Below are 22,355 nucleotides of genomic sequence, written 5' to 3'. Positions count from 1 at the left end.
CACCCTTCCCTTTCACTTTCACACAGCCAGCCATCTGAAGAACCTCTCTCCTCCGCGGCAGGTGTTTGAGCCAAAACGCCAGCGGAAAGTTTGCAACTGATTTTAAAGATCCTCTGAATTTGCGTTTTGTAGGAAAGAGAAATGATAACTGTCAAGCCAGTCCCTGTGGGATGGGAACTTTGCAGCCACAGCTCTCCGCATACAGCGCCTCTTGGCAAAATCTTTGCCAAGAACCCAAAACCTAAAAACCAAACCCACCCTTCCTCTGTATTTCACAAAGATTAACGCCAAGGAAAATGCTTTACTTGAACACTAATTCTGAGATTGTTTTGACAGTGTAACAGAAAGGGCTTGTAAGCAAAACAAAAAGGTTATTTGGCTTCTCTTCCCCTCCTTCTCTAGCACAAGGACACAAACTTTTAAGATAATCTTATCCAGCCAGACTTCAAACTGAGTTCCAAGAAAATATTTGCTCTTTTCTGCTGTGGAAATCAAATAACAGGTGTCTGATACATTTGTGGTCAATTTGTTGAACAAGTACACCTGTCTCTGCCTGCAAAGTCAGTTTTGTTTTAACATTTACGTTTGCAACTGCCAATGACAAAAATCAAAGAGGACCCACAGCACTATTTTAAAAGACAAACAACAACAAATTAAGAGCTCTAAGTAGCTCTCACAATGTTAACCTCCACCTGGATTACACTTCAAAATGCTCTAATCAATAGTGGTAGATTCTTTTTTTTTAAATCCAGTAGAAAATAAGTCTATTTTTAAAACTAAACCGTATTGTCTTCTTCCTTTTTTTTAAGGTAGTGAAATAATTATTTATGAGAACAGAAACACAGGGCGGGGTGGGGGTTGGAATTGAAGATAGTTTTCCAAGATCATTCAGGCTAGGTAAAGTGTACCCTCAAAGTAGAATTTCTGAAACAAACTACGATAACTCAAACAAAAGTCTTATTTAGGAATAAGAGTATCCCCACAGGCAGTAACTCCCCAAGCTAATCATCACATAGGCAGAAATAAAAAAAAATATTTACATCCTTCAGCAATTTGACGGTAACTTTTTTCTGTGCACACTAAACACCTTCCTCACCTGCACACGCAACAGGCTTTTAGCCACGCTTCAAGATCGGAGTTTTTGCTAGAGAAGGTAAAGCAGGCATCCCAAACCTGAGTCATCTGAACAGTGAATTCCAAGTTAACTTCTCCCATGGTTTACAAAAAAGGAGGAGTTTACAAGAAAAAGCTCATGCTTTAGTGTTGCCTGATTATCAAATTAGTCGGGTTACATCGACCGTCCCACAGTCAGGAAAGGCTCTTTACCAAGAAAGCAAAGAGAAAAGCAAAATGACACCATTTTAAAAGCGAGCCTTTCATTATTTCATTTCTGTAAGTATGGTTTTGCTAGTACTTTTTGCTAGGTTTCCCCCCCAGAATCCTCAACCTCAGCTCATGGCCCAAAATCTGCAGTCAGTGGTTCCCGCATTTCGCCAGGCTCATCCCTCCTCGAATCCCAATTTACTGCCAATGAACTGAAGCTGCCCTTGGCCCGTTCAGACTCAGTGCCGGAGGTGAGACTCCAACAGACGCCTGGGGAGTCTCCCCGGCCGCAGAACAGACACCAGCAACTTCCGCTTCCAATGCTGATGATCATCTTGAATTAATTTACTAAGTTTCCGCTTGACAGTACGAGTGAAACATTCAACTGAAACATCCATTTAGCGGATGGAGGTCTTTTTCAGCTCAGTTCTAACGCAGCTTCCTCTACTTAAGGACAGAGACTAAACTAAGTTATTTTTGTGTGCAGAGAAGTGCCTAAGTAAGAACTTTGCCAGCTTTGTCATCACTTCATGAGGGACAAACCAAAGGGGCCTTTCCTGAAAGTATCCAGTAGTACAGTTAATGAAATGAGCATGCAGGAATGGATATTGAGACTGTAATAAAGGGTCTGGATACATCCTTTCCAGCTTTTCAAACAGGTCCCTGATAGAAATGGAGATATGCCCGATCTTCCTGATGCTCAAAAGCTGATGAAATGCACCTAAGACAGGAAAAGGAAAAATATTTGGGCATTGAACTTTCTTTGCCTCAGCTCTCAACCAAGGCCACTAGAGCAAGTGCATCATTTACTTAGTTTTATCTGGGACCCGATACCTAAGTCGCACTTATCCCTTCCTGAGGACGGTGGAGGAGCCTGTAGAGAAACTCCTCCTTGACCATCAAACTTGAAAAAGTCAAAGATTTAGTGCTGAGCTATGTTCAAACAAGCTCAAGTTGCTCTATATTTAAAGCACATAATTAAGAAAAACAAGTTTATCAATGAAGTCCTGCAGTGCAAAGCAAGATATATTTGGTAATTAACTGATGAGAAAGAAAAATCTACAGCATTTCTGCCCTCTCCAAACACAAATTCTCAGTCTCTTGAAAGACTGAAATCTTTAAATACCCCACATTATTATAAATTCCAAACATGGGAGAAACCATGATTAGTTTTTACCTTCAATGCTGTATTCTGTAGGGTCCTCCCCCATGGAGAGAGACCTACTAATTCCAAAGAAAACAGAAGTCTAAGGCAACAAAAATAACTATTCGACCTAGCTACTGAGTACCAACACTTTTCTTAAAGAGGAAGATACTGATTTTAGGCTTTTAGCACCTACAGAAGTATTTTGTAGTTTAAGTTCTAGCGTTTTATCACATCACCTCCTGTTAACTCTTACATATTTTTAAGAATTCAAGACATGAGAGCGATAGTACTGAAAATACTTCTTCCTTTGAAATGAAGCCTACAAGCGGGAATAGCGCAAAAAGGACGGAAACACAAGATTTTTCACACTCCCTCTTCCAACAAGGACTGATGGTGAGAAACGGCTAGCTCGGTTTTATGTTCTCCTAAAAGTGTTTGTTGGGCTCACTTGCGTGCAATGATTTAAATGGAGTGCTTTCCAAAGCAGGAACTCTTAATTCATTCACTCTCGCTAGAAAGATCCAAATGTGAAAATGCAGTGGTTTTGTTCTGCTCCCAGAAGGAAAGAGAAAGTTATTCTGTATATTTGCAGTGCAGCAACTATAATGTTTCTTGATTCTAAGGACTGCATCTGACAGTCAATGAATGGAAATATAAGGAAATACAAGGAAATATACTGTGATGATGACGGTGATCAGGGCTACAAGAGAATAAAAGCCAGACCTTACGCTGTGCGTGGCGCCACACCAAACAGGTCGCTGCATCGTACTGCGAATGTCATGGATGACTCCAAGCCTAAGTCCAATGTCATTAGAAACAGAGTGCTCTCTGCCAGCAAGACTTGCCAGAGGATACGAATATTATCCCAAGTTTTGTAGGGTAGCCCTGCAAACCTCGAGAGAGGCCCTCACAACTGAAGGCCTTCAGAAAAGCAAAGGTTTCCTCTAAGTGCTGGCCAAGCTGCTTTCAAGACACTCTCATTTCTACTCGAGATTCTAGACACTCTACAGAATTAATGCAAAAAAGTAATATCAACAGCTAACAGTTACTGTCATTCTTCATTGGTAACGTGTTTCAGACTCCCAGGCGTATTATGCCACATGCTCTACAAATGTAATAGAAAGTAATAGAAAGGCGTTGGTTTGGGTTTTTTTTCCCCCTAAAGAATATAGTTTCAATGTTTCAAAAATATGAATAATGAGGTACACTTATTACATGTGAAATTGGACAGATTATACGAATCGTACCTAGAACTGAAACGTAAGCACTGGGAATACACAGAGTTCTTTTACACAAATCACGATGACGACTCTGATCGGGGCTCTGTGAAAGCTTGCTCGTTGATAACCAAGTGTTTTCAAGTTTGTCAGAGAGGAGCACTCCACAAAGTTTCTCGTAGCGATTACCTGTCTGGCACCAGAGAGTGACATTTCTCAGAGGTAAAAATAATAAATATTGCACGTTCAACAATGGTAGGACTGCCAGGAGAAAAGGGACAGTGCCAATCCTGCCTCCCTCCTAAAAACAGAGGGGCAGATGCTGATGGTCAGGCTTTTACACTGCTGGTGTTTGGGGGTTTTGTGGAGGTGATTGATTGTTGGGGTTTGTTTGCTGCTTTTTTTTAATAGCAATATGGTTATTTTATTTTTCCATGGAAAATGGTCTAGTAAAAGGAACCTTACTTAGTTAGCCTCCAAATTACAAGCAGTTGTCTAGCCTACAACCTCAATTAAAATAGGAGACGGAGAAAAAAATACTTTCTTCCACTATTAAAATGGATTAGATAAAAAAGCCAGGATAGCCAGACTCAAAAACCACAGTGAAACAGGTTTTCAGTGTTTATGCAAACGATGTACCAGCAGGCAGAGACGGTGCACGGACAGCGCTGAGCCCACCCTACTGAAACGTGGAGTTCACACGAACCTGAAATTCAATTTCTTTCCTTTCTCCAACAACAAAGTCTAACCAGTGAGCAAAACCCGAGAAAGACTTACTCCATCACAGATGAGATTTTCCTCCCACATTCCTCTGGCTTGTCCGAGTTCCACTTCCAAGTCTAGTTGTCTTAAACAGTTTTTCACCAGTTAGGAGGAGGCTGTGGTGTAAAACTTCATACAGATGCAAACGTCACCGCTTTGGAGCTTAATGGGAAACAAAGGATACTTGCCCTCCTGCATTTCTAAGCACTAATTACAGCTCATTATAACTTTTTGTCGGAAAACTACTTGCCATCAGAAAAATATCACTTTGTTGAAACAACCGTTTCAATGGCAGAAAGATCTAGTTTTAATGAGTCTTCAATTGAGAAAGTGTCTGCGACTCTTTTGAATTGTTTATTGGGTGGGGGGGTGGTGGTTTTTTTCAAAAGAGAACAGAAGAGGCTCCAAACCACCACTCTAGCCAAAAAAATACAAACTTGGGCAAAAAAGAACTAAGATTTAGGTCTTCCAGACCGAAGGGGAGGTATTTTACTCTCTTGGCTGCTTTGTTGGAGGACTGTTGTACGGAGGAGCAACCTCATTTTTGAAAAGCACATCCGGCAAAATGACTAACATGTAGCTCAAGCTCTCCCTGATCCCTTGCCGAGCCGGAAAAATCACACGCCAAGGGAATTTGTTAATATGTAGAAGAAAGCAGGGTTCAAAACCTCCATGGGGTTTTCATTAGTTCTTGTTGTTTTGCTAATAATGTACACATTACTTTTCGCAATACCTGAATTATGGATAATTGTTCTGTCTCTCCGAGACCTATCAGTCCCGACATGATTGACAAATGTAACACAGTAGAAGGGACCCAAGGCTACAGTTCAGTTTCTGACCCCACTCGATAGCTTTATGACCGTAAGAAAACAACTCCCTCTCTGTCTCCACTCTCGAAGTCCTGAGTTGGAAAGCTGAAACCAGAACGCTCTGACAGCTTTCCCCAACAGAGGTAGCCTTCCCTCCACAGAAAGCAGGTGCTTTGTCAAAATGTTGTTTCTGAAGTTTCTTTAAATATCTTTTCCTAATCAGTTCCTGCTCCTTGGTTTTCATTCATGCAGCTTTAGCAACAAAACCTCAAAAATAAATGTTAGCAATCAAAACCAGAAACGGCCTCCAGATTCACTTCTAGTGTTTTTAGACTTCCTACTTAATGAAAATATAGATGAGTCTGAAGAAAATAAATAACTCCTCAAGCTGACTTCAGCAGCTGAAGGATGAGTGCACAGAAGCCAAAGCTACACACACATTAGTACAAAGTCAGATTGTAGAAGACCGAAAAAAGAATTAGCTTCTCCTTTTTCAATCTAATCTGGTCTTTTTTGTGTTTACATTGGGTCTGCATAGCAAGGTTTTGGTAGCTGGGGGACTACAGGGGTGGCTTCTATGAGAAGATGCCAGAAGCCTCCCCCATGTCCCACAGAGCCAGCGGCTCCAAGAGGGACCCAGCGATGACCAAGGCCGAGCCCATCAGCAGCGGGGGTAGCGCCTCTGGGGTAACATAGTTAGGAAGGGGGTAAAATACTGCACAACTGCAGCCAGAGAGAGGAGCGACACTATGTGAGAGAAACAGCCCTGCAGACACCCAGGCCAGGGAAGGAGGGGAGGAGGTGCTCCAGGTGCCGGAGCAGAGACTCTCCTCTGCAGCCCGTGGTGAAGACCATGGTGGGGCAGACACCCCCCCGCGGCCCGTGGAGGTTAGCGGTGGGGCAGACACCCCCCCACGGCCCGTGGGGACCCCATGTCGGAGCAGGTGGATGTGCCCAAAGGAGGCGGCGACCCTGATGGAAGCCCACGCTGGGGCAGGTTTGCTGGCAGAACCTGTGACCCCACAGGGAACCCACGCTGGAGCAGCCTGTTCCTGAAGGGCTGCACCCCGGCGAAGGACCCACGCTGGAGCAGTTCATGGAGGACTGTCTCCCATGGGAGGGACCCCATGCCAGAGCAGGGGAGGGGTGTGAGGAGTCCCCCTGCGAGGAGGAAGGAGCAACAGAGGCAGAGTGATGAACTGACCCCAACCCCCATTCCCCGTCCCGCTGTGCTGCTGGGGGGGAGGCAGAGAAAATTGTGAGTGAAGTTAAGCCTGGAAGAAGGAAGCGGTAGGGGAAAGGTATTTTAAGATTTAGCTTTATTTCTCATTACCCTACCCTGATTTGATTGGTAATAAATGAAGCCAGTTTCCCCAGGTCGAGTCTGGTTTGCCCGTGATGGTACCTGCTGAGCGATCTCTCCCTGTCCTTATCTCGACTCGCGAGTCTTTCCTCGTATTTTCTCTCCCCTGCCCAGCTGAGGAGGGGAGTGACGGAGCGGCTTTGGGCACCTGCCGCCCAGCCAGGGACAACCCACCACTGTATTAAAGAAAATCAAATTATGCAAACAAGTATTAAGATCTGATGCATCAAAGACGATACTTTCTAATCCAGGCCTGCACATAACAGTAATGCAGCATATATAAGACCTACTATAAAGGGTAACAATTCCACTGCCCTTCAATCCACTTGATTATTTATAAAAGCAGTGGAGTTCAACGACTGCTTTTTAAACACGTTGTTTGTTTTGCTTAAAAATCTCTGCATGATTTATTTCTGCCACCCCTATTTTTTGATGAATCTTGTAGTTGCAACTGAAAGCAAAGGATAAATTGAATGACAAAAGTAAGCAGCTTAAAAAAAGGAGAGCAAAAGAGTGAGGAAATGAAAAACGTTTTTCTAATATTTGTTGGCAACAGAGCTAATGCAATAAATGCTAACTAATACTGAACTCCATCTTGCACAACTAAGAAGTAAATCTTACTACTCTAAGATCACATTAGGAAGCAGAGCTTAAAAACCTGACACAGGGCATCAAAAGCTGATCGGCTTTAAAAAAAAATACCACCATTTAATCCTTACTCCACCCTTTTAGAGAAAGCACTTCTTCAAAACACTGAGAAGTTTAGATTGCACTTAGATTTCGGCAAGAGGAACACTCATCTCTAGTACATCTAGCACAGCTGGGAAGAGTTGCGGTTTAAGTAGGTCAGCTTGCACTCCTGCCACATATGTAAGCTTTTATAACAAATATACCGTATAAAATACAGTGAGTTAATATAGAGATGGATTTTCAAGCCAATGAAGACTTGGACTCCAAAGTATCTTCTACCCCAGCAAATATAGATGAGCCAGGAAGAATCTTATGTGTGAATCTTCAATCACTAAAGATTGTTCCAGCAGAAAAGCTGTAAAATATATGTATATATGAAGATACATATATTCACGTATGTATATCTTCTGGAGAAGCAATACTACACTACCAAATCACCTCACTTTGTGGGACTGCCATGCACAGCAAGAGAGCAAGTTCACTAAATGCCATGAGTTGCAGTACATACACCCCATCGAGTGCCACGAGCTGGCAGAGAGTTCCCTCCTGAACCAAGCAAGGCAACAAAGCTCAGCCTTGTCGTACCGCCGGCCAGGCTGAACAGCGAGCCTCTGCGTAGCAAGTCTGACAAAGGCTTACTGACAAAGAGCTGTCACTAAATTGATAGCCTTACACCCATTTATTGCTTTTATTGCCCGCAGGCTTGCTGCCTCCTTGTGCCAGGTGGGGTGGTCTTCTGAAGCTACAGTAAGCCAGTTCAGTTCACTAACCCCACCGTTTTGCCAGCACAAAGCTACCTCCCTTTTTCCTGTCGTTTCTCAGTTTTCTGCTACTTGAAAAATGCAAAGTTCAGCCCACGAAGGAGCACAGAACCGGGGAAGATGTCAGGTTTTTTTGGTGCCGACTAGCCGTGAGGTGAACGCAGCCTCTTCGACCCAGCGGCACCGTGCCGTACGCACATATACACGCAGCCCAAGTTCAACGCACCCGTAATTCACCCTCTCCTCCGCTCCAGTAAGATACTTTCCCATCACATCTGCTTCCAACGCTCTGCAGATAAAGCACATCTCATTAGTCTGTAGTAAAGCACAACTCATTAGTTTTTAACAACTACTCTGCAAAATCACTTGGCACTTCAGCTGTACAAACCGAGGCTCAGATCGTGGCCCGGCACAGCTTCTTGGACAGCAGGGCACACCCATCGCGTTTGAATTGTGCTGCAGACTGAATGAATTCTTTTTTTTTTCCCCCCAAACTAGTTAGTTCAATTATTTACTGTAAGTAAATCCCCACATAAAGCATTTCTAGTATGGAATAACATTCTTCGTTGTTGTCTGCATCTCTGAATTTTCTATGCAATACTCCTACAAACCAGAATGAGGTACATTCTTCCAGAGAGCGCAAAAGCAGCAAAATCTTTTTTCTCCTCAGTTGGGGAGAATAAAAAGGAAGAAGTGATGTTTAGATTAGCATTGTTTTCCATTTCTCCCCAAATCTGCAATAAAGTTTTATCTTTCCCAATTCAAGTTGCGGTGAGGTACTCTTGGAAAACACAGCTGTTGGCTTTGTATTTACCAGAATGCAGCTATTGCACTGCTTAATCTATGTTCACATAGTTTGGTGGGGTTTTTTTTGAAACCAACATAGGAAATGAGATCTAAAATACACTGCCCGTGCCCTTTTCCCCCTGCTTACACACCACGCGCTTGTTTCATACGCTTTGATCAATAAATTGTCTCCGTATCTCAGGGAGGGTGTTCGGTAAGGCAAATAAAACAGCATAGAAGCCAAACCGAAGGATGAGAAGGTAACTCCGTGTCCATAATTAAGAAAAGGAATCAGAATCTTGCTTTCAAACCATACCTATGGTACGCACACACGCACAAAAAAAAAAATCTTTTAACTCTGGTCTTCTTCCATAAGTTCCTATCTTTGCGTCCCACAAGAAAAGCAAAAGCACCACAGAAATCACTACAGTAGAAGACCAGAGAAACCCCCCAAACCCATGCAAAAAATGTGTTGAAAGTCTCAAATCTGGTTCATTTAAAGCATCATTTTAAAACACAACTTGCACAGTTGAAGTTTCCTTAACCGATGGTCCAACGTAACCGATGTGTTAATCTGTTGGTAGTGCTTCGTTGTACAGAGAAGCTACAATGATTTTGAAAAAATCTTATCGATCACGACTCATTTTCTCAGTTCAACTGTAATAATTTTTAAGGTATTTTTCTGTCTTAGAATCTGTTACAGAAAGGCCAACAGCCAACAATTTGGACATCTTGGACATGAAGACAGATTCATACATCTTAAATGTAGAATCTTTTCCTTCATTGATATAGTAGATGAAAGCACAAGTTCCAACACCTGGATCCAAGGGTTCAATAACATTAGTGCAGCATGCAGTTCCTTACATCACGCCAGTTATGCTGAAGTTAACACAAGCGTACCAGCAGACACTTATTTGTGCAGATGACGGGAAAGAACAACCTTACCTTCATGCCAAAGTTGCCCTTAAGAACACAAGTTACCACGAAATACAGTCCAGAGCAGTTTACCCAAACTTTCCCATGAATCATCATAAGCTCCAAAACATTTCTCAATCCCCTGTAGCAAACTCAGGGCTTGTAATGTAAGTATAAACCATTAAAAAGATAAATAGTAAGTCAGAAGCTACAGTTTGCAACATGAAGAATGAAGAAGGAAGACCATTTTGTTAATGACAGTTGCCTTAAGGCTTTGCTCTACAAATTGAAACATTTCAAACCTCTCACCTGCTTTTCTGAGTACCTCCAGTTACAAGGAAGTAATTTTACACAGTTGGCTGCTGCTATCTTGCCTCTGTGTGTCTGCACGGGGACAGACAGAGAGAGAACAGACTGCAGGAAAAAAGTTAGATGAAAACACTGATTTTTGTCCAGATTATTCAAAGGCTGATAATTACAAAGTACCCGGTAAACATAATGGATTTCTTTGCAGCTTCCAGCACAACATTTTCACATAAACACTCTACACTTAGACAGCTGGTCAGGTTTCAAGGCGTGCCAAATGCTCTGAAAAGTTTCATCCTTAACAACAACCATTAACAAAACCATTGAACCCGACAAGAAGAAAATGGAAGCAAGCATTTTGCAAATGGCAACTGCTCTTACTAGTAGGAGAGAGGGGAAGGGCTTTTTTGCTTTTAAGAATTCCCAAGGTAGCGCAACTGCAGATGTCTACGCATTAACCTCATTTATGCCTGGTGGACAAACAGCCACAAAAGGGAAAGGTAGATGCTCCTGTCCAGCAACGCAAAACGAGGACCCAACCTGTTCCCTACAGCTGTGATCTTACCATTAGGCACCAAAGTTATTCCTGACAGCTGAAAGGGGTAAAAAATTTACCCCTCTGGCAATATCAGAATTACACGGAGTGTGGGATCATGCAAGCTGAGTCCGAAAGCCAGTTGCAACTTTTTCCTTAACAAACATGCCTGTAGAAAAGAAAAAGGGTTACTAGTTCAGTATTCACTTAACTATAACCACCCTCATGCGGTTCTGGCAATCCACTTTTCCCGAAAGGCCTTCTAGAGAACAGCAAACTAGCGACGGCCGCCCTTCACCTCCCTAACGAAGCGCCGCCTGTGTACAATTACACTGCGGCGAAAAGATAGATCTACAGCTGATACGGATGCTCATATTCAAAATCCACTTGAATTGCTGTAAGAACAACTCGTACAAGGTCAAGTCTGTCATAGCCCTCAGTGCACGCACAGTTTGCAGCCTGATATTATACCACAGCAAGAGGGGACACAAAGCAGAAGTGTCACTTCATAACTGTGTGACAACCACAAAAAAAAGGGGCAACCTTCTCAAGGTTGTGATTATAACACAAACCCCAGCTCGTCATCTCGGAGCGCTGAGTGGGTTGATGGTCATTTTCAGAGGGCTCTCAGACTAAGAAAGCATAACTTTACCTGGAATCAGATCTAAGAACTTGCAATTTTAGGCAAATCTCTTACTGAATATGGCTCTCGTCTTGAAAGCGTAATAACCACATGGGACAGAATTCACAACATCTTTTGTTCCTTTAAGTAAAACGCTTGATTTGCTTCCGTTCTGCTTGTGTTTCCTTTTAAAAGAACGAAATACACAGAGACAAAACATGTAACAGACAAATCTAACCCGGCGACGATGATACGTATGGCGAATAAAGCATGCAAAAAGGCCTACGTCGGTCCTCGTGAGCTCAAGAGATGAGCCAACTGCCGACTCCTGTCTACTGACAAGGGACCTGGGCCCGTCCCCCCCGTGTTGCCAGGCAACCCTCCCCTATCCTTAGCTGTATTCATCAGCCATTAGCTACCATCAGGCTCCCTTTTTCTCCCTCACGCAGGCGCCCAACTCTTTTAGATGTACGAAGGGGAGGGGGAAGTTAAACAAGACTTCCTTTCCGATCAAAAGTAACATTCTGAGTTTTAACAGCTAATAGATTTTAGCCAATTCTCACAATTCATATCACTGCTTAGTAGTGAAAGATACAGCATGATTATAAGGTACAGATCTTTTAGTAAGAGGGCTCTGTTAAAAGTCGACATTAATAGAAATCTTCTAAAGTGCCTATTATTAGACAGTGATGATCTCACGCTGACAGTACTAAAGTGCCCTTTGAATTTGTAAAAAATAAAGTAACAGATGACAGCTTTTTAACTCCAGAAGAATGGCATTCAACATGAGGACATGCTATTCTAAACCTTGTCGAGAGAAATAAAAATCAATAGGTGTCGGAAGTAGAAAAGTGTCATCATTAATGTATTCTGCGGAAACAAAGCAGTAGTTCGGCCGTTAGAGGTACCGATCCACTGTCCTTAACACCGACACAAATACGCACCGCCTCCAAAGCGGCAGTTCCCCTGCCCGCTCATCCTCGAGCTACAGGGTACCTTCCACTTGCTGGCACCAGCCGGCAAGGCATGAACTGAGCTGGGCAACCCACATGAAGTTGATGAAAACCCTTTCCACCTCCCCCGTCCCAGACTAGCTTCAGCCAGAGCGGCTCCCATCCAGCTCCTCACATCGCAGCCCAGGCCTCCATCCTGGGGATGTGCTCTTACTTATATCACCTTAATGCTACCAAGGAATAACCCTGTAATACGTTCTTGGTATTTCACGGTCTTGTTATCTTGCTAGTTTCCATGAGACAAGTTTAATAGAACTCCTCAAGAGAAGAAAAATCTCACAATATTGGAAAACTTATGGCAAAGCACCAAAAAACATCGAACATGGCAAAACCCACAATTCTACAACAGAGCAACATGACATCTCCAGCGTGATGCTGTGCAGAGGTCTCTCCTGAGCATACAACTAAGAAGCTGCAATTTCTCTCCACGTCTTATTTTTGAAATCCACCACAGGCACACGTTTTCACGTCTGTTAACCATCACTGGAGAAGGAGCTTGATTAGAGTTGATTAGCAGAGCGGCCATGAACAAGACTGCAAAACATCCTGATGAAGAAAAACTAAGAGCTCAATCTGATATTTAAGTGGAAGTCCGGGTGTGATTAACAAGCAGTCTAAATACCTAAGCTAAGATCAGAACTGTGATAGCACAAGGTTGCGCAGGTGAGCAGGGAAAAAAAGAAAGTGCCATTTTCAATGCTTTGAGCCAATTCAGATGAATTCAAGAAATAAACAGGGCAAATGTTTTCCAACAGTATAATCTGTTGGGCATCTTTCCAAGAATCATGAGAGCTTTTCCATCACCAGAACCTTCAGGACTGGAGGCTTTTGCTTTATTTTAAGGGCAACAGAACACACAGAAGTAATTATTCCAAGGAAGGCCTAATTCCTCCAGACAGGACAAACACATCAGTCGCTCCAGCTTTAAATTATCCCATGCTCTGTATATAGCAACTGCCAAAGGAGAAAAACCACACCACGATTCCTTCACATCCGATGTGAAGAATTGATAAGAGCCGGTACAGGGCTATCACCCAGGACTACTACTCTCCCACAATTCCTTAATAAGGCCCCCGGGTATTTTGTTACACACATCATGAACCGAGACATCAAAACAAATGAAATTTAGCAAAGCATATGTAATGCACAGAAACAACTCTGGTGTCAGAAAACTAGGTAATGGAGACAATTCTACAGCGTGGACAGAAACATCCTGGTTACTACTGTTTGCTCCTTGGAGCACAAAAGCATCTTTAGACTCATGTTTTACAAGACTTTTCTTCTAGTTGTGTCCACACAGGTCAGAGTTGGGAATTCTCTTTTCATTTCCAGATTAAAGGTCTGTATCTTGCACCCAAAGTATCTAGTGCAAGAAAGAGGACTGTATGCTGCCCATATTATATCATAATTACTTCAGTATAACAGCACAGTCATGCCTATTTGCTAATTAGACAAATGCAATACTGACCAATCTCTACACTGCCAGGTTTCTTCAATATTTCTCTCCAAAGCCAGAGCCTAATGGAGACAATAAAACTATTTAAACCATGAAACCATCATGGTACAACCGAAGGAACTGTCAAATTCATTTGGTAGCACCAAGCACAGTGAAGAGGGTAAGCAAAAGGATCCGAAACGGTTCTTGCTGTGCCCGCACGGCCCAGAGGCGTCGGGAGAGATCCTCTCTTCAGGGACAGCAGCCTCTCCACAAGCCCGACCCTCCGCCTGGCACCGCCACGGCGGCCGCTTACCCTGCGTACAGGAAATATCTCAAGCGCAGACTGGAAACGGTTCTCCTGGCCATACGGAGCCACCGCTCTGGTCTGCTGGGAAACGCAGTTTCCCTTTCTGTTTATGGTGACTAAATCCTACAAACATATTTTTGCAAGTTCTGGAGTCACATAATTTCATCACTGCAAGCCCTTCTGTCTTGAACTGCAACTTATTAAAGCTTTGGTTTATTAACGCCGTATCTGTGCCATGACAGTAATTTAGACAAATTCAATATTTGCTAAGAATAAGACGTTCTGGCCATCTGTGAGTCCTGGATTATTATGGTGCTTCCCAAGTATCCCAAATATTAAGTTCTAATACACACTTATCTGGAGTCTTACTATAGGAGTAGCTGTATTTAAACACTGTTCAAATCAGAAAATTAATAGCAAATTATTTAAATAACTCCATAATCCTTAAAGAAAACTTCCAATTCTCATAAAGTCCTTAGAGAAGGATCATAATTTCCACCCTAAAGGGGATACAGCCAAGCCACAATACAGTGTCATTAAGTAGAAGAGCATTATAAACCAAAAGTCTTACCCAGCAAGGGGCTGCTGTCCCACGGCGTGGGCGGCTGGGCAGGCTCACTGAGGGTCCACCACTCCTTTTGAAAGTTCTGCTGACAGCCTGGCTTTGATCTCCTTTTAAAAGCAAACCTACCGAACCTGATTTGGTTCTAGAAATACCTGGCGCTCAAGGGAAAAACCTGGGCTCTTAAACCAGATGCACAACCGAGTGCATCACTTGACAGTGAATTTTTCAAGTTTATTGGGCTACTTGGAACTTGGTTTTATGGCACGTGCCAGTATCACAACCCCTGGCACTAGGGATAAGAAATGGCATATGGTTTTCATTAGCATTGGTTAAATCTGGAGAAAGTTTCACTTGAAAATAAGGCTTGAGTACAGCAATCTCGCCAATCCCTTCAACCACAGACAGGGCAGGGCAAGCAGACCCAAAAAGTTTGAAACACTGAAAATCACCCAGTTTGAGCGATTGCAATGACTGAACAAGACATAGCAAACAGTCAAATGAAGTACGGCCACAATAAAGGAGTATTTAGTGGAGATTAAGGATACTTAACTATACTCACAAGCAATTAACTGTTCAGAAGGTTACTAAAATAATTATTTTCTGCAATAACTTTGCAAATAAAACAAGTTTGCCATATCTTACCACGGAAGCCAGTAAGTTAAATGATGCTGGAGGAGAAAGGCTAAGAATATGCAGTGTTAGGCGACGCATTTTCCATATACATGAGAAATCAAAGCGTATACATATATAATGAAAGCTGTAGACTGCTGAAAATTAGTCTCTGGTTTGGCTCTTAATTTCCTACAAATATTTAATTACTCCTTTGTCATTTTCGCTGCCTTGCTCTCTGTACCAGGGGTGCGGCACCAGGAAAGTAAAATTAAAAGGAACAAAAATGCGAATGCCCATTCTAGCAATCTTGTTTGCAACCGAGCTCACGAGAAACAGAAGCTCGAGCTGCAACCTGATTTTCAATTATTTATACTTTGCTGCCTTTGTAATTTCACATTTTCCATTCAATTACAGTGATCTCTCCTTCATATGCATATTCAATTTTTAGACGACAACAGACACTTGCCAAGGCAGTATGGAGGAGACACAAGCATCCATGCCACTGACTGCCATTCTGTGTAACTGCTGAAGCCTACCCCAAATGATTGGCTCATGCTTACACTTTACTTTGACTAAATACCAAGTTTTGCAGTTTCACTCCTTAAAATACTTACTTCCTTTCTTCTGAGCACATAATATCCTCACGATTCTTTCAAACAGAACAATTATGAGGAGAAAAAAAGATAGAATAGGTGTTTGATACATTTTTTCCACGTACCTTAAAGCCGAGACGGGATCAGTTTGGCAGAGACTTTTTCACGAAGGCATATTCTCAATCTGGCCGCTAGGTTAATTCTCTGCAAAACAGGAACACATCACATTTTATAATACCATTCATAGAAACAGAAATCTAACCACTTGCAGTGATGCAACTTGTAAATATAAATAGCAGATGCATTTTCCTGACACAGCAGCAAAGTAGAATGTATTTTTAAACAGGCTGGTACTTATGAAGTATTTTTCCTCATTTAAACAAGTAACTGCCTAAAATGTCAAAACCAATGCCCTCGCACCCAGCAAGGTGAAGCGGCAGGTTCATATACAGGGAACCTGTGATGGTTCCTCTGCTCTACTGGACAGTAAACAATTGCCTTATTTATCCATCAGTAATCTAGAAGTGTTCTTACTACAAAAAAACCCCTTGATATTCTTATCATTTCATTTTTTCACCTATTACCCACTAGCAATCTCATTATCATCCGCATATATCTCCCTCCTTTTTTAATGAAATGCAAAAGATGTCAATGCGTTCCTTCCCCAAGCAAAACGAGGTAGCTCAGTACATATTTAAACGGTCTCTGTGTATATCGCTGCAGCTCAGTACTAATCAAAGCTTATTATAAAGATTCCACAGATAACTCCACTAATAGCCCTCTGTTGCTGCACTACATAAATTATAAAACAAAGGGGGAAAAAAGGATCAATAGTAACCAAGTTGTGCCGTTGTAATTTTCTGTAAACACAATCATATCGGGGCAATAAAGAAGTAATCTTAAAAGGAAAAAAGAAAAAGAAAACCCACAACAAAACCACCCCCACACACCGCACTGCGGCTGCCCTTCCGAGGCGCCCCATCGACACCCACAATGCGGAACCCACCGAGCTCCTCCAATACCCCACTTCATTTTGTAGGACTGCAGCCAGCGCTAATCCCAATAAACAAATCATGCGCTGAACTAGCAGCAGTGTGGCTTCCATCTTCCAGACGCTCGGTTTTCATCGAAATGTTACTGAGCCAACTAATGGCTGTAGCAGCCGTGTTGAAACAGGCTTTTCCCCTTGCGCAGATAAGAAGGTGGGGAAGAGTAGCTGCGGGATGAACAGGCTTTTACATTATTTTCTAGGTATGCATTCGGAGGTCTGACTCAAGTTCCCCTTTAAATAATGGGAGAATAAAAGCTGGAAAATACAATTTTAAAAGACATGTTTGAATTTGTCATCTGGAGATAAATTATGTTTAAAAAACCCACAACTGATGGCACTGTAACTACTCATACTTCAGTTGCTGTTGGAACTGCCTTCATGGTAACCCTGCAGAGTCACAATTCATAAAAGTGGAAGAACAACAACGGGAAGACAGTCCCTTTATCGTTGTAGATGTCAACCCTGCCAGAGACGCACAAAGTAATTTGCGTTGGGAGAAGCCTAAAAAGTCAACTGGTCCAACACCCCCATTTAAAGCAGAAGTAACATCAACGGTAGATCAGGCTACTCACAGCCTTGTACACATGTAAAACGTAGAGGAAAATACCAGTCCTAAGGGTAGAGTCACGTCTCGCTCTTTATAGACCAGGTCCCCTTTTCACAAAGGCAGCTGACAATGAACTGCAGCAGAGCAGCCAAAATTCAAATGAAGTAAAGATGGATTTACTGAGTTCCAAAGAGCAACATTTCCTTGACAGTCAGAAATATAACATCGTACTACTGTTCTGCAAAATGATACCTTTCAATTATAGAAGCCCATGTAAACACATATTGCAGTTACAGTCTTACTGGGCAAGATAAAAGGGAAGGAAAAAATATTTATAAATATATATATATATCTCAGTTCTTTCCCTGGACCAGAAAGACTTATTTGCTCACAGGTCTCAGATAAAAGCTTCATGTTAAAACATTTTATCTGTCTTACAGTTTTACTGCTCAAAGAGATGAACTATGAGATTAAATCCAACTTTCTATTAAGCTCTAGAGATAGCCAAGCGCCATGCAACTCGTAAGACTTTAGGGTTTGGACATCAGTAGTAGATATTGAATATATGAGGGAAGCGTTTCAAAAAGGCATTAACACTAATAGGGCTTACATATGTGTATCAAGGGAAAAATAGCCGCTAAGTTACGATACTACTCAGTCATGATCTAGAGGTACAGAAAGAAGCCAACTGTGCGATTCCAGAGAATTCTAAGAGATGCTCCTAAATTCCCTCACCAAGAAGTATCTTTGATTTCTTCCAAGCTTCTACTGGGAAGAAAAACAGGAAGGGGGGGGAAGCTAAAATAATAAATGGTTCAAACTCAAAGATTTTTCTGTTTTGCCAGTTTTAAGAACAAGTGCAGGAGTAAATTTAGCATACACAGAATGATTCCTGTCTTAAATTGAAAACCAGAGCAAAAAAAAAGAACAGAGTGAACTCCTTCCACTAAAAGTCAACAGGTTATAGCTTTGCCCAGCCTGTGCATTTAGAGAGTCACAGTATTATCTAAAAACATGCAGAACGCTAAGGTTTTCCTGTCACTATGACTAATACGCGCAGGATCTCACGCCCCTGCATCTTCTAGATATGCAATTAAAAGGGGGACAATAGGATTTGTCCATTTACATAGTAATACAATGAGTTTCAGGAGCAGGGAACTGAAAAAAAGAGTCACATTTTACTTTTATAGGGTTGAGTTTATAGAGACACTTATTTCACTACTGAGCACCTTCCTGTACAGGAAGGACTACGTTCATAATATACATCAGTGTATTTTTGTCCATGTCACTTGTATCTCTAATTTTTAAGCAGCTAGCAAAAGTACAGATGATGACTCTGAAATAATTTAAGTAGGCACCCATTCGCCCAAGGAAGAAATTGTTCTCTCCTCATCAAAGTTTATATTCGAGGAGATAAGTATTTTTGCTGGCAGAGAAAGTTGCAAATTAGAACAGAAATCATATTTGAGTTAAACTCATAATTCCCGTGTTTCACAGGAGGCTCAGAAATCAGTGGGTAGAGAAGGCTGGGAGAGGAGGGAGGAATACAAGAGCTAACGGATTAGATGTTGTCACTTACGATCCTCGTCACAGTTTCTCAGATTATGGAAATGAAATTTTCCCAGTAGTACGTTTGACGCGTGACAGATTATAGGTCAGTTTACACAGTCAAAATTGGAGCACCCGGATTTTACAGAAGTTCAGGTCTTCTGAGACCAGCATTTATTATATGGTTTGACACGACGCAAGAGAAACATTCAGCAAGACAATGCCGGAGACACTTTCGGGCAATGAAATGGGTGAAGGCACAAACTCCTTAATGATCACTTCAGCAAGCCTGAATTTATCACTTTTTTCCTTGACTATACAGCTGGCTCAGAAAGGTCATTAGACTATTATATTCACTGTTACGTAGAGCAGCACTACACACATGCAAAGTTTCTATAGCAACACTTTCTTAATTCACTCTTTAAGCAAAACACCAATTAGCTTTTTATTATAGCCAATTAAAAAAATCTGCACACTAATTGACAACCTCTCTACTCTGAATTTAAGCTTATGCAAAAGAAAATTGCAGTGAAATTTTCTGTGGTAATAGCTTACTTCCTATTCTTCCTTCTTAACAGAACGGTAAATTATTCTTGATAGGGGTTGAACTCTTATTTTCAATCTAAAACGTTTAGACGCACAGAAGTAACCTATCCTGGTATGCCTTAAACCTTAGCAGAGCCTGAAGCTTACAGGTTTCAGAAAGGCAACCAAAATGTAATCCACTGCCTAATTTTTCTGCATCGCAGGAAATTGGGCACCGGCCTATGCACCTGGAGATCATGCAAGAGGCAGCCAGCAAAATGTTTCTCTCTCAGCGTATTTAAATACATTGAGCCAAGGCAGAAAGATGGCAAAAAAACCACTACTAAAAGTCAAATTCAGTAGGGCAGCTGAGACATTTTCATCTGCTTCTTAATACTTATTGATGATTTTCTCAGATGTCTTCTACACAGCTGGTGATGACAGCTTCTTTGTATGCCACTTCAAGCAGCAAATATCAGGAGATATTAGCCAGAAAACAGTCAATATAAAAAGAAACACATGAAGATGCAGAGTATCCGGAGAAGTAATCAGCAGCAAAAGCTAAGCCATCCTTCTTGGAAAGATGTGCTGCAGGAAGCTGAATAAAAACCATCTTTCCCCTTACAGATGTTCCAGGTGAGATGTCGGGAGACACCTTACTAATAAAGAAATAAATACATGCAGAACAAAGCAGCAGATGGCTCCTCTGATAAGCTTGACATGCCCCAGTCAAGAACTAATGGCACTTGAGGTATCCGTAGGTCTGCTAGTTCTTGAGGACAACCTACAGAAACTCCTCACCATCTTATATACTCACGCTGTCCTATACTGCAGTACTTGTATAGAAACTTAAGGCATCTGACAAGTTACGTGGGAACACAACAGCAGTGACCAAAAGAGTTTCCCTTGAAAGACTGACAAAAGAAAGAGGGGTTAGAGTGGTGTTTCAATCCCACCACTGTAGAGGAGACAGCAAGGTATTCCCACATGGGGAAGAGACCGCTACATATAACCTCAGAGATGCCGAAGTTGGTGCAGCAGGAGGAGACCATCTGCTGCAAAGTCAATAAGGTCTGGAGTACATCGAGAGAACAACAGAGGTAAGGGGCTAGGGTTAAGCAACATAGCTAAAAGGCTTTTATTCTTGGTTCTTCAGAGGTAAACTCCCAAACAGAGCTCCCTGAATCACCAGAAAACGGTAGCACATTCAAGCTCAAAGCCTTCCAAGTGTAAAGGCCCCGCTACCACATGCCCAGCTCTACCTCTTGCAGAGAGACCGTGTTAGCCCAAGACACAGTACAGTGTTATACACAGAACAAGTACTAACTGACACTGTCATCATTTGTAGGCTGAAGACTTCGAAGATTTCTCCTCCAGTAAATCCCTGTGACCAGCACCTCACCAGAACATATGACAGTTCACAAACCTCTTCAGTGTGTGCATCTCCCTTCTCTGACCTTGAAGGGAGAAGAGCAACCCATGTCCTAGCAGAGATCTGTCGGTCACAGTAATGCAGTAGTGAAAACTGAGCGTACCATAGCAAACAAAGCAGCTTTTTCTCTCTTGTTTTTTTTTTAAGCTTTCTGTATTGGCCATTCTGTATTTCAAGCCATTTAACATTTCAGCGAGCGGGTCTACCCTGCCAGTTAAGCATTACACACGCACACAGTCTATTTGGGGAGAAGGTTTAAAGCAGAGTTTAAAGGCAGCTGGTAATCGTAGAGCTACTTATTGGCAGAAACTGGGCTCACCTTCGGCTGCTCTCCAGGAACCGACATTCCCAGTATCAGGCTCCAACCAGTGACAGCCGTTTGCCAAATACATCATCACTAGGTATCTCTTTCTTACTTTCTTCTCTGATTTGCTCTCTGCCCAGTCAGGCTGCCCTGAAGGGTCACGTCCACACGGTTAGGCAGGTGGTGTGTGATGTGAAAACCCTCATGGGAGTAAAACAAGAGATAGGATTTCTGGGAGCCTCATCACTGCCAAGAAAACACCTTCAGTAGCCTACAACATGAACCCAAACCAGCTGTGCAGCCATCTCAGACTTTGTTAAAGCAGGCAGCGCACAAATCAACGCCATCAGGCACGTATTGACGCTTCTGCTCTATATTTCCTGCTATTATGATTAGCGTTCAAAGCTTCTTCATTAAAAGAAGAATTTGCACATTCGGTTGCAGGCAAAAAACACAAAGCTACATTCCACTTTAAGACTCCAGAAGCAACATTTTCGTCTCTGATTGACTTTTTTTACTGTTTCGCAGGAGGGCTTACTGTAATTAAATTGTCTTTGTCTAGGTATAAAAGCTCAAAATATTCTTACTTTCATGAAGTAATGGGACAGCTTTGTTGCACATCTAAATTACTCACCCACTGTTATGACCTACCAAAAAACTAAAGCAGATTAGAACAACACCCTAGGCATCATTGCGAATGTGATTTTCAACAGTTTTAAAGGATCCTTTTTGACTCCTTTCATTTACTTTTCTGATTTTGAAACACATAAAACAGAGAAGCACAACTGCAGGAAATTTTTATAACTATCATGGATTTCTCCCACCCTCTCACTCAATGAAGAAAAGTATTTCAGAAAAGTATTTCAGAAAATCCAAATCTTTCCAATTTCTACACAATCGTGTGTAGGCAATAATATGCACCCAAACGCCTGGATGATAAAAAGAAGAATTTAAAGAAAACCATAATTTTCCCACAACATTGTTCAACCTCTGAGAAGAGTTAGTGTTCTCAATCCAAAGTTTGAACACAGAACCTGAAAGCAAAATGACTGTACAAAAGATACTTTTCTTTCTTCAGGTCTCAGTGAAGAACTTCTATGAACCTGAAGTTACTACCCCCGGACCTAAGAAAACTCAGGTTTTGTTACAGTGTTTGAAGTAATTAAAATGTTATCCAAATAATG

The 22,355-nt window shown here is 42.0% G+C and overlaps 1 protein-coding gene across 6 annotated transcripts in view; it reads right to left on the bottom strand.

Annotated features, from left to right (window-relative positions):
• The window catches only part of NAALADL2 (N-acetylated alpha-linked acidic dipeptidase like 2), a 502,547-nt gene that overhangs the window by 386,517 nt on the left and 93,675 nt on the right, over positions 1-22,355 (bottom strand). For all 6 annotated transcript variants that reach the window (XM_064458021.1, XM_064458019.1, XM_064458018.1 and 3 more), the window contains one exon: positions 15,890-15,968. The gene's annotated coding sequence lies outside the window, so the exon portion shown is untranslated. The remainder of the gene's footprint in view (positions 1-15,889; positions 15,969-22,355) is intronic.

Source organism: Phalacrocorax carbo, chromosome 7 (assembly GCF_963921805.1).
Source record: "Phalacrocorax carbo chromosome 7, bPhaCar2.1, whole genome shotgun sequence".
Classification (NCBI taxonomy): domain Eukaryota; kingdom Metazoa; phylum Chordata; class Aves; order Suliformes; family Phalacrocoracidae; genus Phalacrocorax; species Phalacrocorax carbo.
The sequence above is the reverse complement of the archived record's forward strand: the minus strand, read 5'-3'. Positions and strand labels throughout refer to the sequence as shown.